Source organism: Phocoena sinus, chromosome 9 (assembly GCF_008692025.1).
Source record: "Phocoena sinus isolate mPhoSin1 chromosome 9, mPhoSin1.pri, whole genome shotgun sequence".
Lineage (NCBI taxonomy): Eukaryota > Metazoa > Chordata > Mammalia > Artiodactyla > Phocoenidae > Phocoena > Phocoena sinus.
This window is the reverse complement of record NC_045771.1, coordinates 85,640,706-85,654,687: the sequence shown is the minus strand read 5'-3', so window position 1 is coordinate 85,654,687 and position 13,982 is coordinate 85,640,706. Positions and strand designations below refer to the sequence as shown.

General features: G+C 38.6%; 1 protein-coding gene and 1 pseudogene across 1 annotated transcript in view; both read right to left on the bottom strand.

Annotated features, from left to right (window-relative positions):
- MAGI2 (membrane associated guanylate kinase, WW and PDZ domain containing 2) overlaps positions 1-13,982 on the bottom strand; it is a 1,347,058-nt gene that overhangs the window by 281,677 nt on the left and 1,051,399 nt on the right. The window lies entirely within an intron of this gene.
- On the bottom strand, positions 6,147-6,970 carry LOC116759046 (annotated as a pseudogene).

The following is a 13,982-nucleotide window of genomic DNA, read 5'->3' as shown; positions in this document are numbered from 1 at the left end:
TAATGTGGGTGTAGTATTTTAAACAGCAAAAATAAATTTAATACAATTCAAAGGTACATAAGAACAATAGTATTTAATCAAAAAGGGTAGCAACTTTGCGCTTTAGTATATTCATCACAAAATGACAAATTTTTCTTTTACATCAGGGATCTTTATCAGAGTGGTCTTTGGACTTGGACGAGAAAAAAAATTCATCTTTATTTTCAGCTATTTCTAACAGAAATATAGCATTTCCTTCAATAATACATGTTTGCAACAAACAACAGTAGCATAGCAGACGCTATGACTCTGTTACCCATAGAAATCACAGATAGTTTCATATTTTATTTTATGCATTTAGAAATATTATTCTGAGAAGGATCTACAGGCTTCACTATACGTACTGCCAAAGACAATCAAGGATCAAAAAGTTTAGGGACTGCTGATTGAAAAAAAGGCTGAAAGTAACACCATGAAATTTCATGTTGTACCTATCTATGAATTTTTATATGTGTAACAAGAGAGCTTAGGAGACGTCCTTTACAGTCTCTGGTGGCACAGGTAATTAATATGAAGCTTATTCATAGGTAGAAAATCAATACTGATCAAAAACATCAAAAATGGGGGAAGGGGAAGTTGATATGAATAAGCTATTTTCTATACTTTCCACATTTAAACCATAGTGGATACAGAGCTGTGATTTAGCATCGAGAGAAGAATTAATTCCCCAAGGAACATGGCAAAGATATTTTACATGGAAATGTCACATACCTGGGAGTAACTGCCTTACAAACCTTCTATCTGTTCTGCTATGCATTTACAGGTTTTCTTCACTAAAAACATATTATCTAAAGCCACTTGGAAAAGAATAACAAAATTTAACTTCCTGCTTTTTTTTTTTTTTTTTTTTTTTTGCACGGGCCTCTCACTGTTGTGGCCTCTCCCGTCGTGGAGCACAGGCTCAGCGGCCATGGCTCACGGGCCCAGCCGCTCGGCGGCACGTGGGATCTTCCCGGACCGGGGCACAAACCCGCGTCCCCTACATCGGCAGGCGGACTCTCAACGACTGCCCCACCAGGGAAGCCCAACTTCCTGCTTTTTGAATGGGTTTTTGCCTGATCTCAGTTGGGAAGTGTGCTTATCACAAATAACCAAAGATGATGATGATGATAACTAAAACTTATCGTGTCAGGCACTGGACTAATCACTTTATATGTATTAATTCTCATTAATTCTTGTAAGGTAGGAATTAGTCTCTTGGAAAGTTTGATAATATCATACAATGTTTCTATGTTCACTATACTTGCATTAGATCTCAAGGATTTACTTACTAATCATTGCAAGTTTGTACCCTTAAACAACATCTGTTCTGAGTAGCTTAGTAAATAGAGGATCAGTCATTTTAAATGTGATGGTCCAGGGTTCAAGTCATTAGGGCATTAACTTCAGCTCTGTGTTGGTGGTACAGTGGTGAGCATAGCTGTCTTCCACTTTATATCCAGATGCTGAACATAGAAGTCTATGCAAAAGTTCTCATTTTTCTAGTAAATGCCTTCATCCCATTCTTAAAACAGAGGACAAATTTTCAGAGAGCAGTTTTTAATATACTTAATTTCATCCCCAAACATCTAGGGAACTTGATTTGGTCACCAAGTCTTTCAGTGTGGTGAATATTTCATATTTTTATGTCTCAAGCTGGTGGCCGGGTGACCTGAAAAATACTTCATACAGAACAGATGCTATTTGAGATCAAGCTGTAGTTGACTTGTAGTGTACTTTCTGCCCTCTCCATTCTGAGCTCCACAAAACCACACTGGTTGTCTTTACTGTAAACTAATGTAAACAGCTTCAGTTGGGTTCTCATTGCTACTATCCATCCAGCCATCCAGCCATCCATCCATCCATCTCAGGCACTGTCCAATGTGCTGAGGTCACAAGCATGAAAGATAAAATCCCTCTCTTTAAGGAATTCAGTGGGACACAGACAAATAAGCAGGCAATCCTAAGTGTGTGGAGGTGGCAATGAGAAAGGAAAAACCCTGACTCAGACCAAGGAGACTGGGAGGAGAAGACTTTCTGGCGGAAGTAATGTTTTTTTTTTTGTTGTTGTTGTTGTTGTTGTTTTGCGGTATGCGGGCCTCTCACTGTGGTGGCCTCTCCCGCTGCGGAGCACAGGCTCTGGATGTGCAGGCTCAGCGGCCATGGTTCACACGCCCAGCCGCTCCGCGGCATGTGGGATCCTCCCGGACCGGGGCACAAACCCGTGTCCCCTGCAGCGGCAGGCGGACTCTCAACCACTGCGCCACCAGGGAAGCCCAGAAGTAATGTTTGAACTGACTTTTGAGGATAAATAGGGCTTGACTTTGGCAAAGAGCCCCCTCCTTCTCCTACGTCATATGGATAGTGTTAAAGCACCAGAAACTCACCGTGTTCAAAATAGTAGTTATCATCATCCCTCTTCATGACCGCTCTCCACCTCCACATATTTATAGTCCCTTCAAATGAAGGAACTGGGGCTGTCTTTAACAACCTCATCCTCCAAATTCAATCATCTGTAAAGCACTGTGCAGTCAGCATTCTCTCTCATATTACTCTTAGCCTTTCAGTCACTTTTCAAGTCCATCTTAGATTTGTAATCTTAACTCCTGCAATTTTCCAGCTGATGTGGAATTGCTTGGTAAATGGTAAAACATCATGCGAATGTTAGTGGCTTTTAGTCTAAATCACACTAATTCTCTTGGTGATCAGATCTACTTCCATGGTTTTAAATACCACCTATACACTGATAAATTCAAATTTATATTTCTAGCTGTGACCTTTCTCTTGAGATTCAGACTAAAAACCCCACTGTCTACTCAATATATCTCCACTTGGAAATTTAAAAGGCATTTCAAATGTATGAGCTTCAAAACTAACTCTCCATTTCTAACACTCCTCCCTTTGCCCAACTTGCTCCTTTCATAGTCTGCCCCATCTCAGTTGATGACAACTCCTTGAATTCCTCCTTGGTATCTTTTTACCACATCCATCTATTCCATTAGCAAATCCTGTTAACTCTACCTTCAAAAGGGAGAGTTGCACAAAGAGGAAGTGGAAACAAAAAAATTCACAATTTGTATGGAAACACAAATGACCCTGAATAGCCAAAGCAATCTTGAGAAAGAAAAATGGAGCTGGAGGAATCAGGCTCCCTGACTTCAGACTATACTACACAGCTACAGTAATCAAGACAGTATGGTACTGGCACAAAAACAGAAATATAGATCAATGGAACAGGATAGAAAGCCCAGAGATAAACCCACACACATATGGTCACCTTATCTTTGATAAAGGAGGAAAGAATATACAATGGAGAAAAGACAGCCTCTTCAATCAGTGGTGCTGGGAAAACTGGACAGCTATATGTAAAAGAATGAAATTAGAACACTCCCTAACACCATACACAAAAAATAAACTCAAAATGGATTAAAGACCTAAATGTAAGGCCAGACCCTCTAAAACTCTTAGAGGAAAACATAGGCAGAGCAGTATGGAGGTTCCTTAAAAAACTAAAAATAGAACTACCATACGACCCAGCAATCCCACTACTGGGCATACACCCTGAGAAAGCCATAATTCAAAAAGAGTCATGTACCACAATGTTCATTGCAGCTCTATTTACAATAGCCAGGACATGGAAGCAACCTAAGCGTCCAGAGACAAATGAATGGATAAAGAAGACGTGGCACATATATACAATGGAATATTACTCAGCCATAAAAAGAAATGAAATTGAGTTATCTGCAGTGATGTGGATGGACCTAGAGACTGTCATACAGAGTGAAGTCAGTCAGAAAGAGAAAAACAAATACCATATGCTAACACATATATGTGGAATCTAAAAAAAAAAGGTTCTGAAGAACCTAGGGGCAAGACAGGAATAAAGATGCAGACGTAGAGAATGGACTTGAGGACACGGGGAGGGGGAAGGTAAGCTGGGACAAAGTGAGAGAGTGCCATGGACATATATACACTACCAAATGTAAAATAGATAGCTAGTGGGAAGCAGCCGCAGAACACAGGGAGATCAGCTCAGTGCTTTGTGTCCACCTAGAGGGGTGGGATAGGGAGGGTGGGAGGGAGATGCAAGAGGACGGAGATATGGGGATGTATAGCTGATTCACTTTGTTATACAGCAGAAACTAACACACTATTGTAAAGCAATTATACTGCAATAAAGTTGTTAAAAAAAAAAGAGGAAGTGGATGTGCTAATATAGTTCCACTTCACTGCTACCAAAGACTTGAAAGGCTTCTCCTTAGTTAATTGAAAGGCCAATTAGCAGGCCTCTCTAAGGGCAAGCAAGCCCAAGTCAGATTTTCTTTTATTTCCTCATCCAAACCCTTCTCTCCCTCTAATCATCAGTAATGTTAATGATGAACTCAAGCAAAGCATTTCTCATGGTAGAATATGGGTTGCATTGTCTACTTTTCCTACTGGGTGGCATCTAAAATAACAGCACTTTGATAAGCTCATTGTTTCTCAAATTTAAATCCATTTTCACTTGGCTACTGCTTCACTAGTTGACACTGGTTTCTTGTCCACATTCCAACTATGGGCATAAAATAAAGTGCTATCTACAGTGTTCTTGCCTTTGAAACTGTCATCAAGTCATTTAAATAAAAGACATACTGCCAAATATTAATGAAGCTTATTAGAAAAATGCTATGATGCAGAAGATCCCTAGCATATAAAATTATGGTTTTATGCACTAATTTCGGTACCAAATGACTGTATTTTTTTTTTTTTTTTTACTGAAATGCTCAATGATGCTCTAAATATTGGAAGTTCTGAGAAAGTGGAACGAGTGAGCTATCCATTTGCCACTTAGTCACATGTTCACAGTGTCCTTTTTTATTGGTTATTAAGGCCAGTTCTATCTTGAATCAACACTTCAGTTCAAGCTCCTGAAAGTCATTGGTGTGGTTTGTTTGTTTTCAAACTCACATTTTTATTTAATAGAATCTGAAATATCACACTATAGCTTTGAGGGCAATAGTACAGGAATCGTAATGGTTTAAGTTTTACAAAGTTACATTTCGGCAGCAGCTTCATGGGAGTTGTTTCATAAAATTAAAGAGTGGTGCTTGAATAAATAAGAAAAACCCACCTGGAAAACAAACAACGACCCAGACTACAGTTGTCCGTCGTGACTATCCGAGAATCGTGCTTTCTGGGTTTCGAAGAGCTAGCTACTCTATTAATGTCCAGACTTGCAAAATTCTGCCTTATAAACATGGCTGGGAGGGGGGGCTATTAGTATGCCTAAAAAGTGCTCCCAGGAACAGGAACCTCAAAACCAGGCCTTGTTGAAACCGTGAGCCTGAACCGGCTTTGAGGGGATCTTTCATTTCTGGGGAGCTATGAGATAAGTAATCATCATAACGGGAACTATGGTGGCAGAAGAATCATATCATTTGATTCTCATCACCGTAGGGCCTGGGGCAAAAGCTCAAAGTCCTGTCTCTGGAGAAAGGCCCAAGGACCGCTGCTGTTAGTTGCCCGGTAATTTTCAGGGTCAGCGCCACACAGTGGCCGAGGACACAGCTCTCATCAGCCACAACGTGGTTTGGCGAACTAAATCGAGCCAGGTCCCGAAGTTACTGTACTGCCGTGCCAGAGTGGAGACCAACGTTTACTGGGTGGGGTGGAGACTGGGGGCAGAAACCACACTGCTCCAGAGCAGCAGAGATGGCTACTCAGTGGGGTTTGTACAGAGTTGGTAACAGGGAATTTTCTATTGAAGTGGATGACAAGTTGGAATCCCTCTGACTTTGGTGATTATAGGCATCAGTCACCAAGTTTTAACCTGGGAAAGCCATTCATGGGTTAGTTGGTGCTCCTGGGCAACGTTCAAGTCTGAACTCAACTCCTGGCTAGTGCCCAGGTACCTGTTCTGCAGAAAAGTCTGGATTCCTCAAATCCAATCCAAAGTCACTGCTTGAAGTGAGCTTCCTGTGTCAGACACTAAGTCAGATGGTTTCCATCAACACACATAATCGTAGGCGTGCCTTCTCCAGGTCCTGAGGAGGGCGTGGTCGTGCTGTGACGTGGGGGATGTGAAAGTGAAAGCCCAGGTGAGTGCATAGTTTGTCTTCCTGGACCTGGCCCTTGAGCTGGGCCGCTGCTCAATGTGCCTGGGCCACCTCTGCCCCCGGGGCCTTCAGCTCTGCTGCACGCTTGTCCAGGGCAGCTTTCTTGAAGTAATCTCACTCTCCAGGAGTGGTGCTTCCTATCTGGACATTCGCAGATCCCACTTCAATCGTGTGTTGGAAGTCCACTGACAGGCCCGTGTTCAGCTCCATGCGGTTGGTAGGGATGCTGGGTTTCCTGCACAGCTCCTCCCAGAGGGGCAGTAACACCTGGAAGTCTGGGTCTGGTCCTTGACTAAGATTGTGCCCAAAGCCCCCGAGGGTCATCAGTACCACGAACTCCAGGCTGGGGCACTTGGTGTTTATGTGTTCCACCACGGCCACCGTGGGGGCAGGCCACGTTTGCTCTCCTCTCCGCTGGTGTTAATCTGGTCCATAACCTTTAACCTTTCGGGAGAACCTTTTTTCTGCCACGCACTGTTCACTTTGTCTGCCAGCTTCACAGAATCCACTGTTTCCAGCATGAAGAGATTGGGGGCAGCCATCAATTTGCTGACATTTTGTTTCTGTAGATGGCCAATGAAGTGCCATTTGATCTCAGGACAAGAAGACAGTATTTTAGGATTTGATGCTTTTTCAAGCAGTTCCTGAACATAGCTCTCCCCGAAAGTGCGCTGCTGGTGACTGTAGGCCTCGATCCCCACGTCTGCAGGTTTGGTTTTGCTGACTGCTACTAGCTGGGGCTGGATGGCTGGGAGTTCCCGCAGCTGCTGCGCTACCCCCCTGCTGCACGCACTTGTTCACTGCCCTCAGGGCGAACCCATCCCACAGCTCTGTGGCTTGCTGCCAGCTCTCCACATCCCCCAGGGACTAACGTCCTGGTATGGTCTTAAGAATAATGTTTACATAAGACAGGCAATGTAATAGCCAATGCCAAGTAATCTGCAGCTGAGAAATTTTTGAATAATTTCACCAAAGAGTTTTAAATGCTACTTAAAACAGTCAAGTGAATAGAGAGATACATACATTCAATTCAGGATCAAATGTTTTAACTATCATTAGCATTCTTTCCAGAGCATTAAGTATATCCAGGAAAATTTTGCTTCATCTTCATAATTTCTGTAATCAATAGGCAATGTCAGTTGACCTACCTGAATATTAATCCCACATATAGAAAAGAAATAGAAAAGAAAGGGAGCATTTACACCTAAAACTCAGTCATATGTTCATCTTTGTCAACTCTATAATTTTAGACTATTTTATATTCAAAGGACAACATTTGTAAAATAAAGGCTAATTTTATTTATGCTTGTAAAAAGTATATTATGTATTTTCACCTATATTACTGTTATATAAGCTGTTAATTATGAAGACAGTTATTAAAAAATGAGTAATGGCTTCTGATCCTTTGGCTAATGAACTTAAGTAGAGGTAGATACCTTTTAGTACTAAAGTGATAATATTATTTATTCATTTCTAGACACTATACTCCTGGTTTGCCAAGCAGTAATAAGACAGTTCATGAGGTTTAGATGTATAGATTATCTATTGTGAAACCCAAGTTGTATTAGATGTGGTTCTATATACAGTAATTTAGAATTATTCCAGCCTATATGGTAGGTAATTCACTCATTCACTCAGCACTCATTAGGTTCTATTACCAGGTTTTAAAAATGTAGTAAGTTGTTAAAAAATGATTATTGACGCCTTTCAAATTATGCAATGGAACTTGACCCAAAGGCAAGTTCTGTCTCCATCTCTTCCTGGCGTATGATCTCTGGTATGATGCTTAACCTTACCTCTGTTTTTAATTCCGTAAAATGGGTTAATATCAACACCTTTTTCATTGTATTAGTGTGAAAAGCAAATGAAATATTTTATGTCAAAATATTTTGTAAAGTGTAATAGAGATAAGAAATGTCAGTTATTATCATTATTGTAATTATACTACTATTGGCCCTTTTGTATGATATGTTTGTGTATACTGGAACATTTTTATGATCTTTCCTGCTTACTTTATTAACCTTCTATAAAAAAAATAAAATATTTATACTTCTCAGATTTTATTTGAGTTTCCAGTTTATGAACTTAAATTTTCAATATGTATTTTAAAAGCAACATCAGCTCTACAATTCCCAATTATTTAACAACTATTGGTATAGTTAGATTTTTGGATTCTAGCTTCTTGAGTAGAAGAACATTGGGTGGAATATGACATACTGAACGTGGTATTTATAAGATATTATTTGGTTGGAATAAAGATGCTGGGAGTAGAGATACGGATGACTAGTTCATGTGTAAGGTGGCAAGGATCTGGACCAAGCAGAGCATTGGAAAGAAACAAAATTCAGTGAATTCAAACTAAATTACAAAGGAAAATCCGACAAGCTAAATAATAAGCTTAATGTAGACAATGAAAGAAAAATGTTAAATTACCATGTAACGTTGATTACCTGGAGAATGGTAATATCAGTGATGTAAAGATGGCATTTGAAAGGATGAGCCATGTTGAGAAGGAAATATGGCCCAAGAAACTGACCTCTGTTTTGGCCATGCTGGTGTTCGAAGTGTTGTTGATAGAATATTTTGTGGATCATAACTTAAAAGCAGTTTAAAATATGGAAACACAAATCAAAGATGAAGATGTAGTTTTAAGTGTGATGAAATGATAGCAAATAATGATCATGGCTAGTAACAAATGACTTATTTATGTTATGTTATGACTGACGACAACTGACTTATGTTACTTATGTTATGACAAGGGTTATTCTAAATGCTTTCTACACACTAACTCTAATTTTCACATCAAATAGTATCTCCAATTTGCTGATGAGAAACCTGAGGTACAGAGAGGCTACACAACTTGCCTTATATTACACAGCTAATAAGCAGCTAAGCTAGAATGAGAATGGATGAGCTCTTCCAGGAAACAAAATAGAAAAAGAAAAACAAAAGATGGAATGAAAGGCAATTCCCATGGGCAGTGGGAAAATGAGAAAGAAGGAAACCAGATTCCAGGAGCAACTAGAAAAGTAGGAAAAGGTCAGCTGAGCTTTGTCACAGAACAAGGCAAGGCAGTTTCAAGGAGGAGGGTGTGGTCTACAATGTTAAGTACTTCTGAGAGTTCAAGAGCAATGAACTCCCAGCAAAGCCTCTGGATTTGGGAGTGCTGATGAGACAGAAGCTTGGGTAGAGTGGTGGCTTCAGAAGCCAAACTACAGAAGATCAAGGGGATGGATATGAAGAGAGGGAAGTAATAGGTAAAGAATAATTTTTCATTTTTGCCTTTGAAAGGTTGTGACAGAATACTAGTATAAAGAGACTAAAGGGACAACTGAAGTTTTTAAAATTAGAACTTCATCTGATGCATGAGAATGTTTCAATGTAGTAAAGCAAGAGGCAAAGATGAGGACACATAGTATATTTTCTAGACCATAACTCCAGGTCAATAGAGGTAGAATACCTTCGTAAGTGCTCATATACTGATAACACATTTAGGCTTTTTTTTCTTCTTTTTAATTAAAAAAATAGTATGCAAACCCTTGGCACTTTTCAAAAATTCTTAATTTGGGGCTTCCCTGGTGGCGCAGTGGTTGAGAGTCCACCTGCCGATGCAGGGGACACGGGTTCGTGCCCCGGTCCGGGAAGATCCCACATGCCACGGAGCCGCTGGGCCCGTGAGCCATGGCCGTTGAGCCTGCGCGTCCGGAGCCTGTGCTCCGCAACGGGAGAGGCCACAACAGTGAGAGGCCCGCGCACCACAAAAAAAAAAAAGAAAAAAAAAAAAATCTTAATTTGTTAAAGGATCAGAGGGGGCCTATTAATACAAACACAGTATTACATGAAATGGGTGTGTATATATATATACACACACACACACACACACACATATAGGCAAGCAAAGCAAATTTAGTTGAAATGGAATTTTGGGAGAAAACCTCACCCAAAAAGTTGCAAATTTTATTTTCAAATGCTAATGTTTTTCTTAAATTGAAAATGAGAGGCATTTAATTTGCATATAGAAATACGAAGGTCAAGAAAGAAATTTAGGCAGGTAAATTTTAGCTGCCCCCAAAAGTACTATGAAAATTATTCAATCATGTAGGACAAATAGCTTTGGGTATATTTTGCCTAGTGAAGGGCCGATTACAAGACAAGGAAATGGACACAAAGCTTAATAACATAAAAAATTCAAGTTCTATCTATGTGGTTGTCAATTTAAAACATCAAATATGGATTTTCCAACTTGAATAATAAAGAATAGAAACAAAGTAACTAACACAAACAAAATAATAAAATCAAAATATGTATGAAATAAGTTATAAAGAATAAAGATATGTTACTTTTTGATATAAAGAAATATATCAAATGAATTGTTTGTGAACTCTCATGCACAATGGCCAGCAGGGCATTGTTTGTTTACTTTTCTGCATTTAAGGCTGTATCCACATATGTTAAGCAACATTTTTTTTTTCAGAGGCAAAAGAAATCATACACCTATTTGCTATTGTATCAACTTAAATACTCCTGATACTAAAATGATTTTTTTAGAATGACTTTAAAAAATTATTGCATTTATGACCTAAAATTACAGAAAGCTATGGGACTAGGAGCTCTGGAGACATGAGTTAGCATGGAGACACATGTCAACCTATACTAAGTTAACCCATACTAAGATACTGTTCACTTTGAAAGGCCTCTCCTCCATTTGTCTTAGAAAGATTAATTAAACTTAATATTTCTGTACTACTTATCATTCAGCTGAAGCCTTGGTGCATGATACATAGTGCAATGATAGATTGATTTTATAACTGATTCTTCTTCAGATAATACTGTAATGAACCCACACTGCCTTAAATGGCATTAGTCCAGTAGAAGACTTTAACCAGTAGCTCAGGAGCCACCTACTATGTTCTCAAAATGAATATTATTGCTATGGACGTTTTGTTAGATAGGATGCATTTTACAATGACATATTAATAGGATGCCATGCAGATTAAGTATTTATAATGTCTCTTTATTGCTTTTTCATGACTTCCAAAGATATAAAAACGATGCCTTACAGCTCCCCGGAGGAGGTTAAAAGAAAATAAGTTATATTATGGAATTAAGAAGGCACACTAATGTAGCATGTTCATTTTCTATAAAAATAACTTATGTCTTGGCCTTGGTTCAGGACTCACCTATCAAAATAAGAAGTATCTTGGAAGTAGCGGCTCTGATTTATCTTAAATGTTTGTGTGGTGGTGATGGGAGAGAGAAGAGGCACGATGGACACAGAAGAAGAGTGGAACTTTGTAGGACAAAGAACTTGCTGCAGAATTATTATATTATCAAGAAAGGAAGAGGGCACAGAAAAAGAAGCTGAGTACGAAGACGGACATCAGTTATAATACAAATTTCTCACAGCTAGCCCTGGGCAGCATGATCCATAACTTTGAACGTTTAGAACTGGCTCCATCAGTAACAGTTTATCAGTGTTAACAAGGGGCATGTCCACACATGGCCTTGTGGCCTCTGAGTTGACTGTTTTTCAGCCTATTGCCTTTTGCTTAGTGACTTTAACCATCATCCTTTTCTCAATCAATTATAGTGACTGTGTAGTGTGTCCAAGTCATGCTCCAGGATAATTAAATGTTTAATGTTGTTGTTTTTTAGCTATGTAGTTTCTTGTGTATATATTTATTAGAAACTATAAAATTAGCTGACTTTGCCTTTGGTGGTATTTATATTTTGATTCTATTAGATTGTATTCAACTTATTGTGGCTGTTTCTATCAGAGGATAGGACATTGATTCCCAGAGTTAATTGTCAGGCATACTGCTTTATCATGCGTGAACTTTATCCAGTTTGCTGATTTGGGAATTCTATCTAAAGGCCACAGTTTTATACTGTTATTAGACCAATATTTGTAATTTTGTGGCTCACAACTGTCCATTTATATTATTTTAGAGCTGGAGAGGACCTATGACATAATCTAATTTACCGTCATATTTTTGGACAGAGGATACTGAGGCAAGAAAGTGAGAAGTTATTTTCCCGTTTCCAAGCCAACTGTTCTGGTTACCACTTTGTGTTGTCTCCCACTTGGACTTAAGTGTTTGCATTTTGATTTCACACAACTAAGTGAAATCATTAAATAATATGACCTAGTATTAAGTGAGAGACATCATCTGAACATTCGTGGGCTAGAGGGCCAATGCACATCCAAAATGAATCACGTTAACTGGCATATACTTGGCAGGGTTGCATATTTTGCCATTTTCCCAAAAATAAGAGTTGATGATAGAGGTCACATACCCTGTTATTCCTTTTATTTCTTACAAGCACTGCTGTCTATAGAATTTAGTCATGCTATTCACACTGGGTTCTTCTTCCTTGGAGGGTTTCAAACATTGATCAGGGGTATTATTACTAGCCCATTGAGTCCAACTGAATCACATAGTTCCTTGCTCACATACACACACCAGTAATTATAGGCCTACAGAAGACTGGACATTATGCCAGAAGCTCGTTTTAAAGGATATTATCATTCTCAGCCAATTAGCTCAGACTCTATTATATTCAGAATTGCAACTGTTCCAACAAGGATTAAATGTACATTAAGATGCTAATAAATTTAAGACTTCAAAATTAGAGATTTTTTTCTGTTCTGCTTCTACCTCATTTCTGGCCCAATTCATTTTAGTAAGTTTTTAACTTTAGAATCAGTTTGCAGGTATACACACATGTGCTTCATTTTGTGGAAGAAGTTATGGTCATTTTTTCTCCCTATTTCTTTCTTCTCCTTCTTTCTTAGCACTGATTTTGCTTTGCTTCAACAATTTCTTATACTTCCCTTGGCTCACTCCAAAACACATTCTTCTTTTAAGCCTTTCCCATGATGGAAGCTTTGCTATTTCCACAATCAGTCAGAGAAGATATTTCACTGCATCATAAGTCTTTGAGTTGGTTACTTCCACAGATATGTCCCAGGATGCCCACTGGGAAGTTTCTTAGGTGTCCATCTGTCATGAGTGATAAAGAATTATCTATAATACTTTTCTATTTTTTTTTTTTTTTAGTTTTCAAAATCAATATTTACTATGAAGGTTTTACAGTTGTGTTAATAAATATACATACATAATTCAATTAATATATTAAGCACATAAGATTTCACTAGAATATTTAACTATATGTAAAATGGATGCTCAGAAATTGACAATAAATTCAAATTACATTTCTTGTTCATATCACTAACAGATAGTCTCTTTTACAGTGTCCCTTTGTCCCCTATAGCTATTACTTCGGATGGAAGTGTTGTCAGATGCAAACTTGTCTCTTTTCCCTTACATTTTCCAAGGTGCACAGCAAGCAATGAATAAAAGCTTATGTATTCCTTCTCTTTCACCAAATTTTAGCCCAATAATGAAACTGGGTGTGTAGAAATAAAAATTCATCTTTTACATCGCATTTTAGTGTTGAAACAGATGCAATTAGTTCCTGTCCTTCTTCCATTTACATTGAGGGGATTAGAGAAGAAGCTCTTTAAACATTCTGAGATCCTTATGTTGGTTTCTACATGAATTCCAAATGGTGTTAATAGTATTTTCAGAAAGGGTGCTTTACTTACTAGCTGAGAAGAAAATGAACTCTGTAACCCTTTGGGTATGTATCATAAAACAGAGCTGCTAAAAGAATTTTCTATTATTAACCTATCAAACTCTTTCAGAATCTACCTACCAATGGGAAGTGGGCAATTTTGTTTTCTTTGCCTTTGCCTCAGCATATACTGTCAGTTAAGCTAAATAAAGCTCCAGAAGAAGCCATAGTAAAGTTAGTTGCAAACCAAGAGGGATTCAACTATAAAGAAGAAAATGTGAAACTTTTTTT